Source organism: Meles meles, chromosome 17 (genome assembly GCF_922984935.1).
Source record: "Meles meles chromosome 17, mMelMel3.1 paternal haplotype, whole genome shotgun sequence".
In the NCBI taxonomy this organism is placed as follows: Eukaryota; Metazoa; Chordata; class Mammalia; order Carnivora; family Mustelidae; genus Meles; species Meles meles.
The window spans coordinates 12,893,560-12,915,975 of NC_060082.1; positions in this window are offsets into that span (position 1 = coordinate 12,893,560).

The window sequence follows — 22,416 nt, forward strand, 5'->3', positions numbered from 1 at the left end:
CTCCCAAGTGACTAAGTTGCTTAACATCATGGCTCAGTTGCCAAGATAAGCTCTATTCTATCACAGTGTTGGACCAATGCTGTCTATGGGAATGGTCCTACACCCCGTTAGTTCACCAGATGCAAACGGCGCTCTGAGTCATTTCACTAAAGCCTCTAGATCTTCAGCTGAGAGTACTGAGAATGAAGTCATTCTAGAGGACAGACTGGGGTGGACTGACCTCTGATAACCAATTCTTAAAAAATACTTCTATCTGTAGGCCTGCCTTCCACACATGAATTCTGATCACTTTCAAGAGCCAGGTGAGAAGAAGGCAGTGTTATTCTAGGAGAAACCACTTGGAGATATGCCAGGTAAGACTTGAAGTTCTGCTTTTAGAACCCCATTACTGCCAGAGAACCTGGCTGCTCATCATCTCATGCTTTGAAAAACAGCAGAAAATCAGAAACATAACTATTTGCTAACATGGTATAGCTAATACATACTGTTAATACTGATACTACATAGCTGAATATCAAGTGCTAAGTGTTGTCATAAGTAAGTTTCCATAAAATTCTGTACTATTGGTTTCTGTTCTTGCCAGTGAAGCTCAAAGAGGTAAGGAACTTGGCCCAAGAGCATCCTGCCAGTCATTTGTGAAACCTGGGCTCACATATTAGGCCTGACTCCAAAGTCCAGGTCCCTAACTGTTACACATTTACACGTGAGCTCACAAAAATAAGACAGGGCATGCCCCAACTATTTCATTTCAAAAGCAAAACAACAATAACAACAATAAAACCCAAACCCCCAAATACTTCTGGGATTTGGACTGTAGCCCTTTAGAGTGTCTACTGATTAGGAGTTCTTACGTTACTTGAGATATCCCCCAAGTCTCCTGGTATTAGTTCCTGGTTTATTTCTCTACCTGAATGAAAACCATTTTGGGCAGATAGAAGAGCAGTCCTGGAAGTCTGGGATTCCGAGTTTCACCTAGAACTTGAGTCTTCCCAGATTCAGGATCCTTGTTAGGATAAACCAGATTTTCCCAAACCTAATCAAAGTGCTCTTTTATTTCCAGTGATTTAAATGCTTAGCTATTATTGCTGTTCCTTTCATCTTTATTTACAGAACGAACAGAAGGTTTTAGATTACTATATTTAGAAGTGCCATCTGGTAGGCAAACTATTGAACAAAAATGTTTTGTTCCTTTCATGTAACTACATTACTTTGAAATGTAATTAAGTTTCAGAATGGTTGTTTGCTTCTTTTATGGTGGATCTTTTGCCCTATTGAACTGGGGGAAATTCTTCCTGGTAGATTTTTATTCATGCATTCTTTTACTCTTTGTGTATCTCTTAATATTTTTGCTGTTACTCATTTGCTTTTTAGACAGTCTATTTGCCCATTATTGATGTACTCCACTTTTGGAAACTTCAGTGCCTAAGAAAAGCTAACAAACAAAAGAAAGGTTAAAAAAAAATCTCCCTTTTTGTAGGGTTTTATTTTATTATTTTTTTTAAAGATTTTATTTATTTATTTGACAGAGAGAGATCACAAGTAGACAGAGAGGCAGGCAGAGAGAGAGAGGGAAGCAGGCTCCCTGCTGAGCAGAGAGCCCGATGCGGGACGCGATCCCAGGACCCTGAGATCATGACCTGAGCTGAAGGCAGCGGCTTAACCCACTGAGCCATCCAGGTGCCCTTTTTGTAGGGTTTTAATATCTACTGGAATCTAAAGATAGAAAGACAAGATCAGAATCTGGTTTGCTCTTCCACTCTGTGTTTAGAAACTCTTGAGGGCCCACTTGATGACTTAAAAAAAAAAAAATGAAAGACCAGTCATTGCCAGTAGTAGTATGTTTGGTCCTTTCAAATGATTTCAGTTAAGTGAAGTTTCATTCATCATACAGACAATGCACAGTTATGCATCTTGTTTTCCTGGTTCTTGAGCATCAAGAACCATTTCCATTGGTTGGTTTTTAATCTGTTGAATTATTTAAAAGTACAGAGAAACACATGAATGGAAATAACAGGTACACATTAGACACAATGTCTCAGAATTAGGTAATTTTTTAAAATTTTATAAAGTAACAAAGTAAGGTCCTTTGTATCTTCCCTGTATCCATTTATGAAAGAAAAACTAGAAAAAAACTGAAAGGTTCTGAATTCTTACAAAAGAGTAAAACTCAACTCTTTAGAAAGGAACAGTTGTATGAGTTTATTAACTTTAATATAGCCATTGCTTCAGTTCTAGGGAACTTAAACTTGAATTTGTTTTCTTTTTTTTTTTAAAGATTTTATTTATTTATTTGGCAGACAGAGATCCCAAGTAGGCAGGCAGAGAGGCAGGCAGAGAGAGAGGAGGAAGCAGGCTCCCCACTGAGCAGAGAGCCCGATGTGGGGCTCGATCCCAGGACCCTGGGATCATGACCTGAGCCGAAGGCAGAGGCTGTAACCCACTGAGCCACCCAGGCGCCCCAAACTTGCATTTGTTATTCTAGACACAGCCCTTCTAGGTACAGATAAGAGGAGTTCCCCTACTTCTACTAGATATGCACAGCATAGTTGGGGTCTTTTAAGAGCAGATAGGTCACCTGGGACATTGTGAGCTGGACTAAGGCAGCACTGGGGAGGTGAGCACTCGAGACTCAGATAATGACCACATACAGTTTTGGAGCCTGGGTATTTATCACTCCTGCTGCACTGTTACAAAGGGATTCCCACCAGTACAGTGTGCAGGCCCCAGATGAAGACTGCAGAAGTTCCTCCTTTGAGCGTAGGCTGGGTGGTCAGCGTCAATAATGGGGAGACGCCTGCACGTGTTCTCCGCATTGGCACATGACTTTTCTTTAGGAAAAGAATTGTCTCCCTTTTGAGCACCTCCCATGACCAGTTCTCATATGCCCAAGCTACTCTTTTATTCTCTTTTCTCTAAGTCCTTGTAGTCGTCTTGGGGTCCATCTATAGACCTTAATATTGCCTGGGTACTCTAGAATCCATTCCTTGCTCTTTACCACAGACCTTGATAGAGAGCTCTTCAAAGTCACAGAGACAACTATTGGCAACTCCTAACCAGATCCTGTTTCCTTGAGGGCAGTGAAGGTTAAATCTTCAAACCCTCCCATTTGCTGAGGGGACTCTGTTGCATTCCATACATCTATTACAAAGAAAAGGAAGAAAAGCAAAAAGAGTAATTTCCCTATCAATATAGTCTGAGCATCTATATCCTGCTACGTGCAGTGAAGAGGAGATGAAATACATACATTATCGTAATAGTATGTAATAAGAAGAATTTTGAAATGATACTAAGGAGTTCCTGTTCCAACTTCAGAAATTATAGGTTGACATTAGACCGGCCATTGGTCTCTTGAATGTGTTTCTCCAACTGTGAAATAAGGGAGTAGGGCTTGATAAGCTTACAAGTTCTAGGTTTGATGATTCTAGGATCCACGAAAGTCTAAATATGGAACACTTGGTGTTTTTGTAAATGTACCTCTGATATTTAACTCTCCTCATAAAATTATGGCTCAACACTGTTAACTGTTCTTCACAAACTCCATTTGGTAGTACAGAAAGAACAGCCAGTTGATTGTCCTCCTTCCTTGTGTGACTGACTTCAGCATGCTCACTCTCTCTTCTTACTCCTTCACTGTCAGTGAGTAAAAGCTAGTGGCTACAAAAGAGTTAAAAAGGCTCTTTAAAAAAATAACTAGATAATAGAAATCAGTCTCTGCAATTTAAAAAGTAAGTGTAATTTATTCCAAAGTGGACTCTTTCAGAATATGTACATGCAAACACAAGTATGCATATCTGTCTGTCTCTTTATCTGTATAATTGGCCAATAGAAAATATTTTATGTAAAGTATGATAGTGGATTTTCTATTGTCATATCTGTATTTTATTAAGAAAATAAAAGAGCTTTGTAAAATTCTCCTTAATTTATATTCTAAAAGCAAATAGCATTCCTTTGTATTACTATACTTTCTGAGAATTTACTTTCTTATAAAATGTTGGCAAAATGTCAGGTTTTAAGAGCAAATTTTCATTATATAGGTTAAAAATAGAGGCAAGTGTATATATACAAAATAATTGAAAGAAGGGTCTTGAAGAGAGATTTGTACATCCCTGTTTAAAGTAGTGATATTTACAATAGCCAAGTGATAGAAGCAACCCAAATTCCATCAAGAGATGAGAGGACAGATAGACAAAGTATGGTATATACATACAATGGAATATTATCCAGCTTTAAAAAGCTTTAAGCCTGGGTGATCTCTGTCAAATAAATAAATAAAATCTTTAAAAAAAAAAAGCAGGGAAATTTTGTCATGTGCTAAAACATGAATGAACCTTGAGACCATTATGCCAAGTAAAATAAGGCAGTCATAAAAGGACAGATACTGTATGTTACTGCTTGTGTGATATATCTAGAGTAGTCAAGTTTATAGAAAGAGAAAGTAGAAGAGTGGTTTCCAGGGGAAAGGGGAGGAGTTATTTAACGGTTGCAGGGTTTCAGAGAGAGTTTCATATTTAAGAGATGAAAAGGTTCTGTTTTACAACAATGGGACTATACTTAACACTGTGGAATGGTACACTCATGAATGGTAAGGATGGTAAATTTTCTTGTTAAATGCTTTCTATCACAGTAGATAAATGGATGAAAGTGACAAAATAGGAGTTTCAAGCAGTGGATTATTCAGAATGTTAATTTAGCATTCTTTATATATTTTCATTTGTATACATTTGTTTCATTTGCCTTTACAGAGGTTAACAGAGTAAAGGAATGTGAGTGAAAATAAGGATCTTTATTAAACTGTTTTGAAAACCTGAAATCCCACAAACAATACTGAGCTAATTATAGACAAAATTGTCAATGTTCTGGGGGGACAGGTGCAGTGGATTGGAGACAGGGAACCTAAGTGTGAATCCTTATTCTGCTGGTCCTGTGATCTTATAAGTTGCACTTTCTTAAGGGCGAGAACTATTTTATTATTTCTGTATTCTCTTGAAATACCTACAACAGAATTATAAATATTACTTGTTGGAAATTAAAGTATGCTTTTAATTGAGTTACATTTTGAAGAAAGAGAGTGAATGAAGAGTGAAACTCTATACTCTTTCAGGCACCTGCTCGTTATTGGCTATATTGGCAAGAGCTAGAGGTGGGCAGGCCAAGACTTGGAGAAAACCAGACAGGGCCAGGGTCAGGATCACAGTATTGGGACTGGATTCCACCTTTATTTGGGAAGCAGAATTCTTTGTAAAACACAGAGCCCGTTATCAAGAAATCTTGTGGTGGGAATCAGACAAAACTAGGACATGATGCTGAGTGAAAAGAACTAGGTCAAAAAGGACAAGGAAAAGAAAGAGGCTTAATCCAGGAAGATCAGTTGCTTAAAACGTGACATGTGTGATTGGAGCACTGAAGTCAACCAGCCCATGAGGAGAGGATGTTGTTCTATAGCAAGTCTATTGATTTGATGATAGTGAGGATGGTGAGGGCATGTTTGTGGTGCCCTTCAAGATTCAGCTTAAAGTTATGGACCATCTTAAAAGAAAAGGACAGATATCAACACACACACACACACACACACACACACACACACACACACACACACATACTTCAAACGCACTTTAAAGGTATCATGAACCCACCAAAGGACTCTCTAGAAATGTGTAAATCTCAGGCATGACCCTGCTTCAGGCTTCTACATTTTTGAAGCAACAACACATACAATTACTGGCCACAGGTTCATTCCAATTCCCAACAAGCAAGGCTTTTAAAGGCCCCTTTGTCTTAAACCCTCAACCAAACCAAAGCAAGGCTATTTAGCTGGTCTAGCTACCATGTGTCATCCCGTTTAGCTGGTAGAAGAAAAATAATTAACTTCTATAGTGATTGTCTCCAAAATTTTTCCACTAGATACCTTATCAGTAAAACATTTCTACCAAATTTCTTATATGTGCATATTTATTTGTAAATTTTATGAATGTCCTATTTAGTGATATATTCTGTACATACAAAACAAATAAAAGTAGAAGTTCAAAAGCATGGGATAAAAATAAGATATCAAGAAGTTTTAATATTTTCTTTCCACATTCCGGAGGATTGTCTTATCTTACACACTCTTGAGGTACAGTTAACCTATTTAGAAAATACTGTTCTTTACTTTTAGTTCTTTAGTTTTGTTCTTGCAAATCCACACATGGAAACAATGAGCAAATGGGATTATTTTTATAGTAGTACCTCATTTTAAGAAAGTATGATACACATGTCAAAATCTAAATTTACAAGATAAATTAAATATGGTATAATTTCTATTTCACTGAGTATCTATTTCTTTGAACTTCTTGAAGGCAAACTGGATTTTTTTCATCTTTATATTCCCTGTACCTAGATTATATAAAAGGATTCTTCACAGAGTTTTTTTTTTTAAAGACTTTTTTTTGTAATACCTAATAAGGTTTGATTTTACAAAACCAGTTTTCAAAAAAACTCTTAAGTTCCCTATTTCCAGAGACAGCCATCTCCCATTCTGTTCTCTTTTTGGGGGGCGGAAGGGGGCTTTAAAAATTTTTTTTCATTGAAGTATAATAAACATACAGTGTTATATTAGTTTCAGGTATATGATATAATGATTCAAAAATTCTAGACTTTTTCAGTGTTCCTCAAGACAGGTGCATTCTCAATCCCCTCTCTCTGTTTCACCCATTGCCCCCTGGCAACCACTAGTCTGTTTTCTGTATTTAAGAGTCTGGTTTTTTCCCCCAGCAACCCCCAGTTTGTTTTGTGAGATTAAGAGTCATTTATGGTGGGATTGGGAGAGGGGGAGCGGGCTATGGACATTGGGGAGGGGAGGCGAACCATAAGAGACTATGTACTCTGAAAAACAACCTGAGGGTTTTGAAGGGTCAGGGGTGGGAGGTTGGGGCAACCTGAGGGTTTTGAAGGGTCAGGGGTGGGAGGTTGGGGGAACAGGTGGTGGGTAATGGGGAGGGCACGTTTTGCATGGAGCACTGGGTGTTGTGCAAAAAGAATGAATACTGTTACACTGAAAAAATAAATAAAATTAAAAAAAAAAGAGTCTGGTTTTTTGTTTGTCTCTGTGTTTGTTTGTTTGTTAGTCCTATTCTATTCTTTCATCCTGTTGGGCTTGAAGGATTCTTCAGATGACCTGTGCTGCCTCTTGCCCCTCTGCCTTTGGCCATTCTGATCTCTTGGCAAGGAGCAGCTCTCCCCTGTGCTTTTACTTGGCTATTTGTCTTTCAAAACTGAAGGCCAAGCAGCCAAGTAACCGCTATCTTCACTTCCTTTGATTGTCTTCATTGAGCGCAAATGCCCTTTATCCCTGCTCCCAGAGTAAGCTCAGCCACCACTAACCCAGCATTTGCACATCTGACCCTTTACTTTTCTATCTTTCCAACTTCCCTCTCCTAAACTGTGGCCCTAAAAAATAGCATTAACAAAAATGAAGAGTTTCCATTTAATGTTGCCACTAGGCTACGTTCTTTGCCATTATTCTCTCACTTGAAGGTTGGTTGTAGTGATGCATATGTGTGTGTATTTGTAGAAAGAGTTTTCACTTAATTTTTCCCCATATTCTCCACAAGTTTATATTTACATGGTCATTATAGAATGCATAGTAGACAAAGGATGTTCACATATCTCATTAACTACAGTTGTGTCAATAGGGAACCTATGGGATGAATGAATCTACTCAATTTATATTTAAAAAAAATACACATTAAACATCAGCTTTCAAAACTTTTTAAATGACAATCTCAACTTTTGCTTCAGTTTGCACCAGTGATGTTCTTTGAAAAACTGTTTATCAGGGTAGTTTACTTCTCTCTTCTAACAACTTGTATATTCTTCTTACTAGCATTGAAGTCTAAATGGAAAAACATTAATAATATTTTGTTTATGAAGACAAGTGGGTTGACTCTAATAAAAATATTGACTCATGTCTTGCTTCTCAGTGCGAAATGCCACCCATGAAGCCTGCTGGCACTTGCTTCTAATAACAATATAATTTCAAGAAAGCCAGAAAAAGTACATACTTCACATGCAAAAGTGCGAATTATTTATTTTTCTTCACCCAAAAGAAATGTAAAGTGCATCAGTGTTCAAATTTAGCTGAAAACAATTTAACAGCAAATTTTTACTTAGAAGTTTGTAAAACATGAAAAGGGCTTGCTGTAGCCTAACAAACTGTAAGAATGTATACCCCTTTCTATAAAACAGGAAAATCTAAAAAAAAAAAAGGTAAAACGTTAAAAAGTAATTAATGATTAGCTTTCATTTAGTCAGCTGTTTTTTCTTTTAAAAGATGAGTAGATTCACGTGTGCTATACAGATTTAAATCTTCCTCTTCCCCACAAAAATAGTATCTTATTTATGTAGGTTTTTTACATCATGCAGGTGGAGCTTATAGACAAAAACAAAAGTGTGTTTCACTGCTAGTAAAATCATTGCATAGACCAAGATTCCCTGTCTTGCCAGTCTCCACTGAAAGGAACTCTGTCTAGTCACATGCTTAAGATCTGGAAGCCAATCAATTTGTTGCCTATTCAGAGAAGGCATACCAGGAATGGAGGTAGAGAAGGCGAATCCCATGTTTCCTTTGACACCCACAACATAGACTCCAATCTCGTTGTCTGAAGCCATTCAGTAGACCAAGGTGAAGACAGAAGTATCAATACATCTGTTTTTTGTCTTAAAGCAAACTTCCAGAAAACATAAAAATGCACAGCAAGGGGCGCCTGGGTGGCTCAGTGGGTTAAAGCCTCTGCCTTTGGCTCTAGTCATGATCCCAGAGTCCTGGAATCGAACCCCGCATCGGGCTCTCTGCTCCGTGGGAAGCCTGCTCCCGCCCCTTCTCTCTCTGCCTGCCTCTCTGCCTACTTGTGATCTCTCTGTCAAATAAATAAATAAAATCTTTTTAAAAAATGCACACCAAATGAAATTTTTTGATTATTTCAATTCATGCAGGACATGATTTTGATTTTGACCTGACGTCCCACCTGTAAAAGATACACGAGTTTTCTCCAATTGTACTTTTTGGACAGCAGCAAGTTTCTCTCATTAAAGGGACTTATTTAGGGACACCTGGGTGGCTCAGTCAGTTTAGTGTCACCCTTCAGCTCAGGCCATGATCCCAGAGTCCTACTCGATGAGGAGTCGGCTTCCCCCTCTTCCCCTCTCTCTACTCCTGCTCATGCTCTCTCTCTCTCTCTTCCTTTCATTTGCTCATTCTCTCTCAAATAAATAAGTAAAATCTTCAAAAAGGGGGGGATTTATTTATTTTTGAGTAAGGAAAATAGGAGAAGGAAAATGTAGAAAGTGATAGTAGACGTTCAGCCAGACTCTTTGTACTCAACAACAACCATTTCTTAACTATGTTCTGCAGATCTCTGGGATATTTCCAGTAGGGTCAATCGAAGAAATTTCTCCAAGGACTTCATTTAAAAGATTCATATGAGCTCCAAAAAAAACTCCGAAAACACCAAGGCAAAACCCCCAAAACAGGACAGAAATACCGTAGAGAACAAAATACTTTTTTCTTTTAAATTATATCACAAGTTAGAAAAAAAGAACATTCTTTACTTTCAAAGTTATGCTAATCATGGCAATTATTTTGGGATCTGAAGCTTAAAATGAAGCCCTTTGAAGAAAGAACTTTAATTTGTGGCTATGGCTGTTGTTCTCAGAGGTTGTCATTGTTTATAATTATTGTCTTTTTTGACCTGTGGTTGACTAAATCCTTTCCTCGAAGGATGTCCCCACATTCAACATTACTACATTCCAAGTTGTTCTGCTGAAGTTTCCCACCTCCACATTGTTTGAAGAAGCGCTTTATTGCCTCTGTCAGAGTGTTTCTCTCAGGACCTGCTATTTGTGGTTGACTCACTTTACCCTCACGTAAGCCTTTCAGGTATTTTGTGCCTAGCCCAGTAACATTATATCGTGATGACCATCATTTGAATTCAAGTGGATGAAAAAAATCTCATTGTAAGTGATACAAAATTGGTGATTACTCACATATCCAGATGTCTCAGATTAATGTAAAGTTGTCCAAAATTTACCACTTTCCAAATTTGAACAGTCTGAATCTTTAAAACAAAACAAAACAAAACAAAACAAAACAAAAAACCCCAAAAAACGAAGTGTAATAGTCCTCTCTTCCAGAAAGAAATGAGGAATCGGTGCCACCTTCCTAGATACGTGATGTGGTGATGTGGTGATATGGTGAACTGTCTTCTCATTTTTATTCATCCTGAAAGTTCAACTGGATACCAAAACTTCAGTAACTATTACCCAACGATTGGTAGTAGGGTAGAAACTTTCCTTAACCTTACCAGATTAGGTAAAATGTTAATAGTACTGATAGATTGACAAATCCGTATTCTTAAAGACCGTATAGTTTCCTTTTTGTATCTCAGATTATATAGCAGCAAGATAATGAGAAAAAAAGATACATATTATGGCCATCTGCTTAATTGTTAGAATCTATTATAATTAACAAAAATCCTTCTTGTTCTTACCATTTTGGGGTATGTAATTGTAAACTGAGCAGTAACTCAGTAGTAATAATGACAGGGTAATAGATTCATTCTTGAAAACCGTCTGCCATTTGCAGAATTTGCCTTTGTTTGTGAGGAAAATACTCCAGTGATGCCTTTTATTGAATTATGGAACATAAAAATGGTAAAATGACTCAGCTCATGTAATTATAGGTTTCAATTTACCCTATAAAATATACTCAAATATTTTGGGGAGTTTGAAGGTCACTTTTCAGTGCCTTCTTCTTGTAATTACACATTTTAAAAGCTGTAATCAGAGTTTTCTCATTTCATCCTATTATTTATTAATCAGCATATGATTTAGACTACTCAGATGGTACTTTTCCCAAATGTTAGGTATGCTTTTTAGTTTTTTCCATTAGTACTTTTCATCTTTACCTGGGACTACAGTAAGTATTATTTGATGCTATGAGTATTTGGTTATATAGAATATCCATAATGCACTATGCTAAATGCTGTTGATGAGTGACAGATACGTAAGATGTCCTACCCTTCAGAAGTTTACATTTAGTAGAGAGACAGAAGGTGAATATATTTATAAGGTAAATACTAATAACTACTATAAAAAAGTTGAGGGTAAAATTTTAGCAAGATCAGAGGGGAGGAATATGTTTCTAGGTGTGAAAAATCAGGAAGGCATAGGTAGAATAGGCAACCACAGTTATCTAAATATTATAATCAGAAATTCCCAGGCACTGGACTCTTAGCCACATGCAGAAGCCTGAGCATAGGGCCTTGAGCTACCTTCTCCTTCCTTTTTCACTGAAGTTCAGTCTACATCTTTATAAGGAAGGAATGTTCCTGACAAGGTACCCTCTTGCCTCTTTTTTTGCTTACCTTGTTCCAGTTCTAACAGGGGGATTTCTAGTCCTCGAATAAAGGGATTTCTTCTCATGATAAATTTGGGATATCCATTGTAATGGCAGAGTTCTCGTGATTTAGTGGGCCTATATGACTTGGAAATGGTAAATGTACAATAGGTATTTGCTGACTAAGTACCAAATGAATGGCTAGTGAGTAACGAGTGAGTAGGTGAATGGCCATCAACTAGGAAACAAACCAGCCCAAGAAAAACAACTCGATCCTGGTTATATTATTTAATGTAAATGACACAAGTACACTTAGCCTCACTCTCTGAATTTTATTATAGTTACTCAATAAATATTTGTTGAATGCGATGGTCTGCAAAATGCTCATTTTGTGCATTCATATTATGGTATTTATGCTGTTGGGGAGAGCTCAGTCTCCTTGTAGGAGGGATAATCCTGTTTCACTACTGGATAAATAGATCATTATGCAGTGTTTCCAACAGCTTTCCTAGAAATGACCCCTTTGAGGTTCAAAAAGGAACAAAAAGTGATTAGATTTTATAAATGTTATGCCACTTCTTATTACATATAGTATTCAATAAAAAGAAAATCCCACAAGACAACTCTGTTTGTCCCATGGGTCTAATACCATAAAGTCTCATTCTTACAGCATCTACATTTTGGCATTTGTTTGTCGAAAATGGGGTGGAGGTAAAAGTAATCTTTTTGCCAGTTTATGTGATGCCATAAAGCAGCATTTTTCATTTTTCAACACTTATTAGCTCAGCTCCCCAGCTGTGTAGCACCACGCCCTGGTGTGAAATTGAGAGGGAGAACTCTGACAAGTTTATATTGGCCAAATTTATAGCTTTTCTTTAACATGGGGGAAGGGTGTCTTTTTTTTTTTTAAGAGGACATTATAGTTGTAAGATTTTGTATCCCAAAACTTCTATAACGTGGAAAAATGTCTTATGAAAATGATAATCAGTATAAAATTTGGCTTTCTTAAACAAATGTTGACAGCTATGTAGTTAGAGGACAAGTGAAACAGAAAGGTTAGTTAATGAATTGATTGAGTGCTTTTATATCCTGCAAAATATAGGTAGCTCAGGGCCTTGTTTGACAAATATGCCAGAAATTGTGAGTCAATAGAGAAATATACAAGCCCAGACTCTACTTAAATAGTGGGATTTTGATGTAATTATTCATATAAGCACTTCAAATCTTTATTTCTCTTGTTTTCTAGAAAGCAGTTTCAAAAAGACAAAGTAAGTTGATTTCACAGAAAGTCTGCAATGACTGGCATGAATGGGTTAAGACAATTACTGTGGTATGATGTAGCACATTAAAATGAAATGATTGACTACAAGCTAAAAATTTGAAGATAAACAACCTTAATCCTTGGCTGCTTCTTTCCTGCTCTCACACACACCCTAACACATGACAAACCAGGGGGAGATTCTTAAAGCATTTTTAAGATCCATCTTGAGTTAGACAGTACAAGTAAACTCAGATAAAGTTCTCAGTATTTATGTTGTGTGAAAGGCTTCAACGTCAACACAAAATCAGGCTTTCAGTCTGCTACAAAGTAGGGCTTTACATTAAGAAGGTAGAGTGGAAGAACAGCCTTTACACATCTTAAACGAGGTTTGAAAAAAGATCCTCAAGTTCTCCCAGCCATGGTGGGAGGGGAGAGCCATGTGTTAAGACTTGCAGGATGCCCAGGCTGGCACGGACAGTGAATAAGCACCTTCATGTGCTGTCACAGTAAACTGGAAGCAGCTTTAATTGGCTTTATGGTTTTGTTTGCACACGTAAAATGCCAAAGTAACAATTGTAAATCTTTGAAAATAAGCCTAAAAATCCAGGATCATCTTCAGTTAGGTGAGTTCCTTTAATCCTTCTCATCTTATTATTCCAGTTGGAAAGCCAGGACACTAGACACTGTAGCAGACATTGTAAAAGTGACATTAATTTTATAGCCAAGTGAAAATACTTTTGCCGTAGACATAAACGTGACATCTTTAAGAGAGCTCACTGAATCCCAAATGCCATCTTTTAACCATGACCATGAGATACAACTGAACTGCCACAGTAGGCAAATGAAGCAGATACGTAACCACTGATGAGGAGAGACCTTTTTGGAGTAGAGGGAATTGCATCTGGAAAGAGGAAGAAATGGTTTCACAGATGGCACCTGGTACTTTGAACAATGGCAGAAAACAGGAACCATCTCTCAAATAAAAATCACATGGGCAAACGTTATACACTGGTCTCCTCAACAAACCTTTACGTATAAACCTTATTTTACCTTGGGAAGATAAAAGACAGGGTAGCCTTTAGAAACATATTTCAGATCAGAGTTGATTTTCTTAAATAAAAAGCTGACATGGTCACATATGTAACAAGGTAGCTCTAGCAACACAAATAACTTTAGGGCTGACATATTGAGTAGATTGAAAAAGGGAGGCGTGCTTTTGAAGGAGGGACCCATTAGATGTCTTTTTCAGTAGACTGGGGAGATTCAAGAATTACCTGAATTTAGGTTTTCAGGATGGGGGTGAGGGAAGATTGGAAAGGTAGAGTGAGTTAAGACTTAGTTACCTACTAGACTTGGAGGTGTGGGATAGGAAATAGTCTCAAATGACTATCTCCAAGTATTCTGGAGAAGCTATTAACACACGTAAAGAATACAGAGGACCAAGCAAGTGTCAAGTGAAAACAATGAGTTCAACTTCCTGTAAGCTATGTGAGATGTCAGCAGAAATTCTTTCACTTAGCATAATGCCCTTGGGGTCCATCCATTTTGTTGCAAATATCAGAATTTCTTTCCTTTTTTATGGCTTAATAGCATTCTACTGTGTATATATGTATGTTTTTGAGAGTAGTTTCAGTAAAACAGTAGGATAGGAGTCAGATTGCTGTGGCTCAGGTTGGGAATCAAGAGTGAAAAACTGAACATGGCTATTCCTTCAACATGTTTATGTGTAAAGCCAAGAAGGCCACAGGCACATTTTAAAATAAGGGAATGCTAGGGTGCCTGGGTGGTTCAGCTGGTTAAGTGTCCGATATCTTGATTTCAGCTTAGGTCATGATCTAATGGGTCATGAGACTGAACTCCACGTAAGGCTCCATGCTCAGTGAGGAATCTGCTTGAGATTCTGTCTCTCCCCCTGCCACTCCCCCCACTCATGCTCGTGTGTGCTCTCTCTCTCTCTCTAAAATAAATAAATGAATCTTTTAAAAATGTAAAATATGGGATGTTTTTAACATGTTATAAATTGACAAAAGAAGCCAAAGGAGAAGAGAGGGTGAAGTAGAACAGTGGAACCTGAAGAAAATGGAAGGGGAGGGGTGTGCTAGCTGTGGAGAGTAGGGGTACCCTGCCTTAAGACTAGGAAGAAATATAGGCAAATCTGAATGTGACCATAGTGACACTGAACAAGATTATACCTTCTGATGGCCATTTGTTAAGAATGAAGGGAAAAGGGAATTAGGCACTTAAGAAGCCCTATAAAGGCTTAAAAGAAAGGGTAGATGAGTAAGAGTAGGGAAGATGTGCTAAGATTGGCTAAATAGACAGAAATGCATACAGAAAATTTAAAAGAGCTAAACTGCATTCTCATCAAATTTGTACTTGTAGCTACTGAAAAGAAACAGAAGAAATAAACAATTTATTAATCAGTATTGGAGATAGCAGGGCTGAAGGTCAAGGTGAGGTGAGACTATAGATTAGATTGATGAGAATGGGATACTGTATAGGCTGAACAAGGGAAGAATCAAGCCAAGAAAGGGCAGATAAACTGGGAAAATAATAAGAGGATAATGCCTACAGGTCTCCACCTGGGTTTCTGAGCCAATTTAATTGAGCCTGAGGGAATGTGAGAGATGGAAGGCCAGAAAGATATATATATATATAAAATATATATAATATACATAATATTATATATATATATATATATAAAGGGCAGGGGTTAATTATTTCAGAGGTGGAAAATTATTGTGTAGAGTAGTGTAACAAGACTCCCTGAGGAAGCAGGACTGAGCAGGGACTTTAAGAGTAAGAGGAAGTAAGAGGTAAGAGGGTAAGAGGAAGAACATTCTCTGCTCAAAGTCGAAGAGGAACCTGGGATTGAATGAAAAAGTAATCATGAGGCCTGGAGAAGGAAGAGGTACAGCTAGAAAGGAAGTCGTGTGGCCACTGGACTGGAGCAGTATCTGTGTTGGAGTTTACAAGAAAAAGAGAGATGGGCACATAAATTGAGCAGCATTGTAGAGGGATCTGAAAATCCGTTGTGGGATTAGTGCTTTCATCTAGTGGACAATGGGGAACCAGAACAAAATATTAAGCAGGGGAATGCCGTGAAGAAGGTAATGTTTTAGGCCTGTGGGAGGGATTTCAGTGGGGAGGAGTCTGCCTGCCCCAGGGTGTCATGGAGAAGATTCAGGTGACAGGAAATAGGAGACCTGAGAGCTCAGAGCTGTGACACAAATGGGCACTGCTTCAGTTAAGGGATGTTTTGACAACAAATTAGATACAGGGAACACACTGAAGGAAGCACAAAAATGGTTCTGAAGTTTTCAGGCCAGGCCACCAGCACACAGTCCTACTACTGAGGGATGTGGAGAGATGGGAAAGGAGGGACAGAGTTGGGATGGGAGAGAGAAGTATGTGTACAGAGGAGAGAAGCTCTGCCCCAGTGCTTCCTATTTGTGCTGTGAAAATTACATTTCTTATGGAGCCACAGGATGTCAAAAGCTTATAAACAGAGTTATTTTTATGTTATTTCCTTCATTAAAACTGACATGGGTACGCTATTGAGAGATGTCAGTAGCAGGCATCAGCCTGGCAAGAAGAAGTCAGAAGTTGGGTGGCTCCTTTCGTCACTTGGAGCAAAGACTTCTGGTGAACAGACTCTGTTAATGATGGCTGTGTTCCAATTAAAAAGCCTTTAAGGGAGGATAATATGAAAAAGACCGTTTAATCACACCTTGATTTTTTTCATTCACAGCTGCACGCGGGTAGCAGGCACCATGCTGGGAATACTACCTTTGATTGCAAAGCATAAAATTTTTACAGGCTTTTTTTCCCTAATAAGTGAAAATTTGGGGTCTCGTCTCTGTTTCATTTGGGTAATAATCCAGGACAAAATAGTCCAAAATGCATAAATGGAATCAGTTAAAATATGTTTAAAAAAATCATCTTTGATGGTTCTTAGTTGTTTAGGTTGTGGGAAAATGTGGATTAGTGAATATTTTAAATGAACTTTACTGTGTAATAGATTTAAAACTGGGCTAGATAGATCAGTAGTAACCAAAAGTAATGAAAATATGTCTTGAAATTGCTGTTTGATGGCAGAAATATGAGTGTTTTATTATATTCTTGGAATTAGCTTTTTTCTAAAGTATTTCCTTTAAGTTTATTTTTGTAGGCCATGTTTTTGAAGCTCATGCTGAATTATGTAGAAGTATGCTACACAAGGGAAAAAAGTCTCTTGACTGTAAATAGATTTTGTTCTCATTATTGGACCATCAAAAGTGGAAATAAATGTTGCCAGTAATGGTTTGTGTTTTCTGTATGTGAAATATGATTTACATAATTTTTTCCCCAGGCAGAGTATGATTTACAGAATTTTAAACTAGTCCTGTATTTAGAATCTCTGATTCTTTGGTGAACTCTAAAGTCTTTGACATACCTTGCGTAATTCTTTATAGAAAAAGCAGTAGGAAGGGTGCATTAATTCCTCAGGGCTGCTGTAACAAATTACCACAAACTGGGTTGCTTAAAAAGACAGTTTATTCTTCACAGATTTGAAGGCCATAAGTCTGAAACCCAAGTGGGCACCATCTTCCCTCCCAAGGCCCTAGGGAAGAATTCTTCCGAGATTCTTCCAGCTCCTGGTGGCTGATGGCAATCCTTAGTGTTTCTTGGTTTGTTCTGCAACACTCCAATCTCTGCCTCCATCTTCCCATGGCATTCTTTCCTACATCTCCATCTCCTCTGTGCCTGGGTATCTCTGTGCCCAAATCTCCGTGTGCTTTCTTTGATAAAGACCCCTGTCTTTGGGTTTCACGTTAAGCCTAAATCCAGGATAACTTTATCTCAAAATTTTTAATAAATTGCATCTGTAAAGATCCTATTTCCAAAGAAGGTAACATACCAAGAGGACATTATTCAACCCACTACAAGTGGCCATGATAATGTCTCAGGCTTGCATTATTTTATGCCTTAAAAGTTGTCAGCCACACAAGTTGTAAAAGGGAGGTCCTACTTAGGTCCTATCTAGGGTGATTGGCTAAAAATGTGGAGACCTCAGGATCTTAAACAGGAAGAGGTTTGGGAGTGGAGCCATTCCTTGGACTTTGTATGACATGGCAGAATCATTGGATGGACCCATAACAGTCTTATGACCTTGCATGTCTTGCAGCATCTCCTGACTCTTATATGCATGGGAACAAAATCAGCAAGTTCTACCTTGACATCAAAACCAAATCACCACCTCCTAGACTAGACCACAGAAGGGGTAAAGCAAGAGTGGGAAGACCAGTCTAGTAGTTAATTTGAGGCATTTGTTTCTTAACAGATACTGTTAATAGCTAGCCCATTGCACCTGTTCAAAATGGGTATTCTGACTGACCCTCACACACATCGTTGAGGTCGGTGGGCAAAATGGAATTCCGAGACATGTGAAAGAACATGCTGCTCATCAGTGAGTTTGACTTGTGAGTCATGAATGCATGTTTGGTGTTCTTGGCTCTGGCTAGGAGGTCCCTGAAACCAGAAACAGAGTTGCTCACTACTGGTCCAGTTCTAGTAACTATATCATACGCCTTATGAAATAGTGACCATGTCCCTCTATTGGCCTCTCTGAGCCTCAGACATTTGTAATAGAATGGGAATAATAATAGCAACTCCTTCATAGGCTTGTGATAAGGAATACATCAGGTTACACAAGTTTAGAACAGTGCCTGATATTTCAGTTGATAAGTATGTATATAATCCTTAGCCTCAGGAAGATAATTATTATTATTAATACTAACATACTTGTGTGGTACTTGTAACTTTTGAGAATCTTCATACAATCTTTTCAAAACCCCTTCAATCTAATCAATACAGTTAGGCTAGAAAAAAATGGTTGTAAGAGAATTTAGGGGACTTACTTGGGTACACAGAAGAAATGGCAGAGTCATGCACTGAAATCTAGTTTACTTGACTTATAGGATACACCTTATATGTTAAAGGAGTGGGGGAAGTTGGTAGATAATAGCTTTATAACAGGCTTTAGTGATATGGAAAACTGAACTGAGAAGCATCCTGTGTAATAGAAAATAGACTGATTTAAAATTCAGAAAACCTGTGTTTTAGCCTCTTCTCTGTCATTTGAGCTGGAAAATGATGTCCATGCTTTTGCAAAGTGCACTGACTCTTAATGACATGAATACTAACTCCTCAATTCCATGTGATGTATTTCAAGTGGTAGAGTGCTGAGTTGTAACATGCAAATCCCTTCGTCATTTGCTGAGTTTGCACTATAGTCTGGCTTGTGGAGCAAATGTGTTTGTATAATGTGTTGGTTGCCATGTGTTCAGGAGATGTTCCCATGTGCTGTTGTTGATGTAGTGGGAATGGGGCTTTTAAATGTTGATACTATGAAAATGGGACTGGACTTGGACAGGTGCCTGAACCAGACCACCCATCATATTTATTTTGCTATCAAACAGGTCAAACACATTCAGTTGGAGGGCTTTGAACTTTCTTGATAGTGAAAAATTCACATTTCATTTTGAATGCATTGCTGAGTTATGTTGAAATATTTATGCTGAAAGTGTATTTCTTCAAAGACCTTCCCCTGTGTCAAGTTTGTATTTAGTATTTGCTTTTAAAAAAATCATCCCACCTTGTTGAGGGAAAGAGAGTATAATTTTTCTTCTCTCTCTCTTTTTAAAACCTTACCATGGGAATTTAATCTGGTCAACGGCATCCCTCAGAAGAATGATCTACTTTATGTGCTTTCTTGTGTTTGTTCACCAGAACTAGTGACCAGAATCTGGTTTATTCCCATTACTTCTTGTCCTATTAGATACTTTTTTTATGTGATTCGCAGGAAATTCTCCCACTGGAGACTAGCATTATGCTTGCCATAGAGCAGGCATTCGGAAAACTTGATGACTAGAAGTGCGTGCCCATCTCAATGCCACAGGTAATTCTGGGACTTAGTTGTCTTCTAAACCTGTTCCCCTTGACTACTGAGATCAAAGTTCCTCATATATTATTGAAAGTAAGCAAAACATCAAGAAGCTGCCTCAGAAGGACATATTTGACATTATATCCCTCTTGTTGATGACAGTTGGGTATCACAGCTAGACAGAGAAGGAAGTGAATGGATCTCAACCCTTCCTATTCAGAGAGGACTGAAGTGTGAAGTGCCTGTCAGCACCGCCTCTTGCTGTACAACTACCTTAACCCAAGTCAGTGACTTTTCCCAACCCCAGGAAACTGCATTCTGTCCAAGCTGGTGAGAATGACTTGGTCTGGAGTCAAAATTTCCATATTCCTTTCATTTTGATATATCTCAATAATGTGGACCAGCATCAAGGCTTGTAATAAGTTCCTTTCTCCCACTTTGTAATGTGTCCACAGTGAAGAATGTATTATGTTTTTTTCTAAAATTACATTTTTATTTATGCTCTACATGAATCTTTAATTCCACTTAGATATCTCATTTTTTGTCTAAACTTCCCTGTAACTCCTGAACTTTCTCCCACACTATGAACCCACGTCCCCTGGGTGATAGCACATACTAAGATCAGCCAGAACCATCAACTCCAAGAATGACATATGTTGACAGGGGTGGTAGTGGGTGTATGAGCAGCTAAACAACTGCTGTTCAGGCAAAGGCTATCAAATCATATCTGCACAATGGTTTTTATTAGCTCACAGTCACCAAAGAACATCATTAGTTTTTTCCTCAGTGAGAATGCTTTTTTTTTTTTTTTTTTAATGGCAGAACAGTGATCTCTTTCTCCCTTAAACTCCTTAGAACTTTTTTCTTTCCCACCTTCTCCTGTCAGGCAGTTTAACCTATGGTTAAGTGTGTGGACCTTGGAACCACATTGCCTGGACTTGAAGCTGGACTTTACTATTTATGATGTGACCATGGGCAAATTACTTACCCTTTTTTGTGCCTCTGTTTTCTTGAAATGGACCTACTAACAGTACTTTATAAACAGAGGTCAATATGAAGATTAAATAAATTATATAAAACATCCTTAAAACAAAGCCTGGCATGTCATAAATAATCATTGCAGCCATTATTGCAATTTACTTTCAATTGGCTCCATACCCCTGCACCATTACAAGAAGATCCCTACTCTTAGATTACCACATTGACTTTGCTTTTGGTCAGTCATTTCCAAATGCCCAGAATCTTTTGGTGAGCTTATTACTGAGAGACTCAATAGGTTTGATGTGGAGCCCAGTCAAGTACATTTGCATAAGGTCTCAAAAGTGAGAATGATTCAGATGGTCCACAGATTACATTTTTGGGAAAGCTCTTCTAGATTTTGGAAAGATACTGCTCTCCTCTTACACATTCATTCACTTATTCAATATATGTGTTGAGTGCCTGCTCTGTGAAAAATCTCATGCTTGGTACTTTGGAGGATCCAAAGTGAATTAAACACTGACTTTTCTTTTCAAGAAATCAAAGATATAATGAGGGAAATATGTCACATACTACATTATCTTTGAATTTTAAAAAGAAATGTGTGAAGTGTGCTTCATGTGATTCATAGTTGATCAGTGTAATTTAGAGGGTAGAACTTGATTAGTTGAGTGAACATGAGCACTGATTTTCTGAACTCACAAGGGATACATCCAAGAACCTCAATTTAAGAACATGAACTGTAAGAATTTAAGAAAATAGCTTTGAATAAACCATTAAGTCCAAAAAATTCTCTATAATAAAAATATGAGGACACAAATAGTGAAGGTCAAGAAGAAGAATACTTACCAAAGCTGCCTCTAAATTTTGTTACCTATTTTCTTTATTCATCTTTAACAACTGAGCCTTCATTTTCTCCCAATTTTTGACCATTAAGAGCTTTCCCTATGCTGTGTGGATAAGCTATGTCCATAAATTCATCACCAGGAAACTCCTGAGATAGAGACCTTGTTGTATCTAACATGCAACTGTCTAGTACAGTAGAATGGAGCTGTTCCTGTGGCCTCATTATAAAGGCTAGAATAGAAGATTTTTAATTTTTTTCTACTGCTACACTCCCAGCTCTTTGATGACTATCTTGCTTACCTTTACAACCTGCTCAGTTGTAAGTCACTGTGAATTTCAAGTTACTGGTTTTAATAAGAATGTGTACAACACCTGACTAGCATTTTGCCAATAGGGACCTTAGGCAGTATCTAATTTAATATTGGAATTTCACAAGGAGATTTGGAAAGACCTAAGTGAGTTGTCCAGGGGAAAGCAGCTAAGTGGTAGCAGGTCTGGACCTATGCTTCAGATCCAGAATGACCAGTCCAAGATTTGTTTTTTGTTTTGTTTTGTTTTGTTTTTAAGATTTTACTTATTTATTTGACAGAGAGAGAGAAAGATCACAAGTAGTCAGAGAGGCAGGCAGAGAGAGAGGGGGAAGCAGGCTCCCAGCCGAGCAGAGAGCCTGATGTGAGGCTCGATCCCAGGACCCTGAGATCATGACCTGAGCCGAAGGCAGAGGCTTAACCCACTGAGCCACTCAGGCGTCCCCAAGATTTGTTTTAATGTCAGTCAGCTCCAAACATAATTTGATTATGCCTCCCTGTTAGTCGAACAAAACAAAACAAAGGGCATTTTGATCCTGTTCTTTGAATATCTGTGTATTTATTTATAAAATGTATATATGTACTACATAACTAGTGTATTCTTCACATTATACAGTATATTTTAAAAGAAAGTTTCAAAAGATGGAGTTAAAATATATATAATATATATTTAATGCACATAAAATATATTAAACTCTATATATTAATATATATTCTATTAATACAT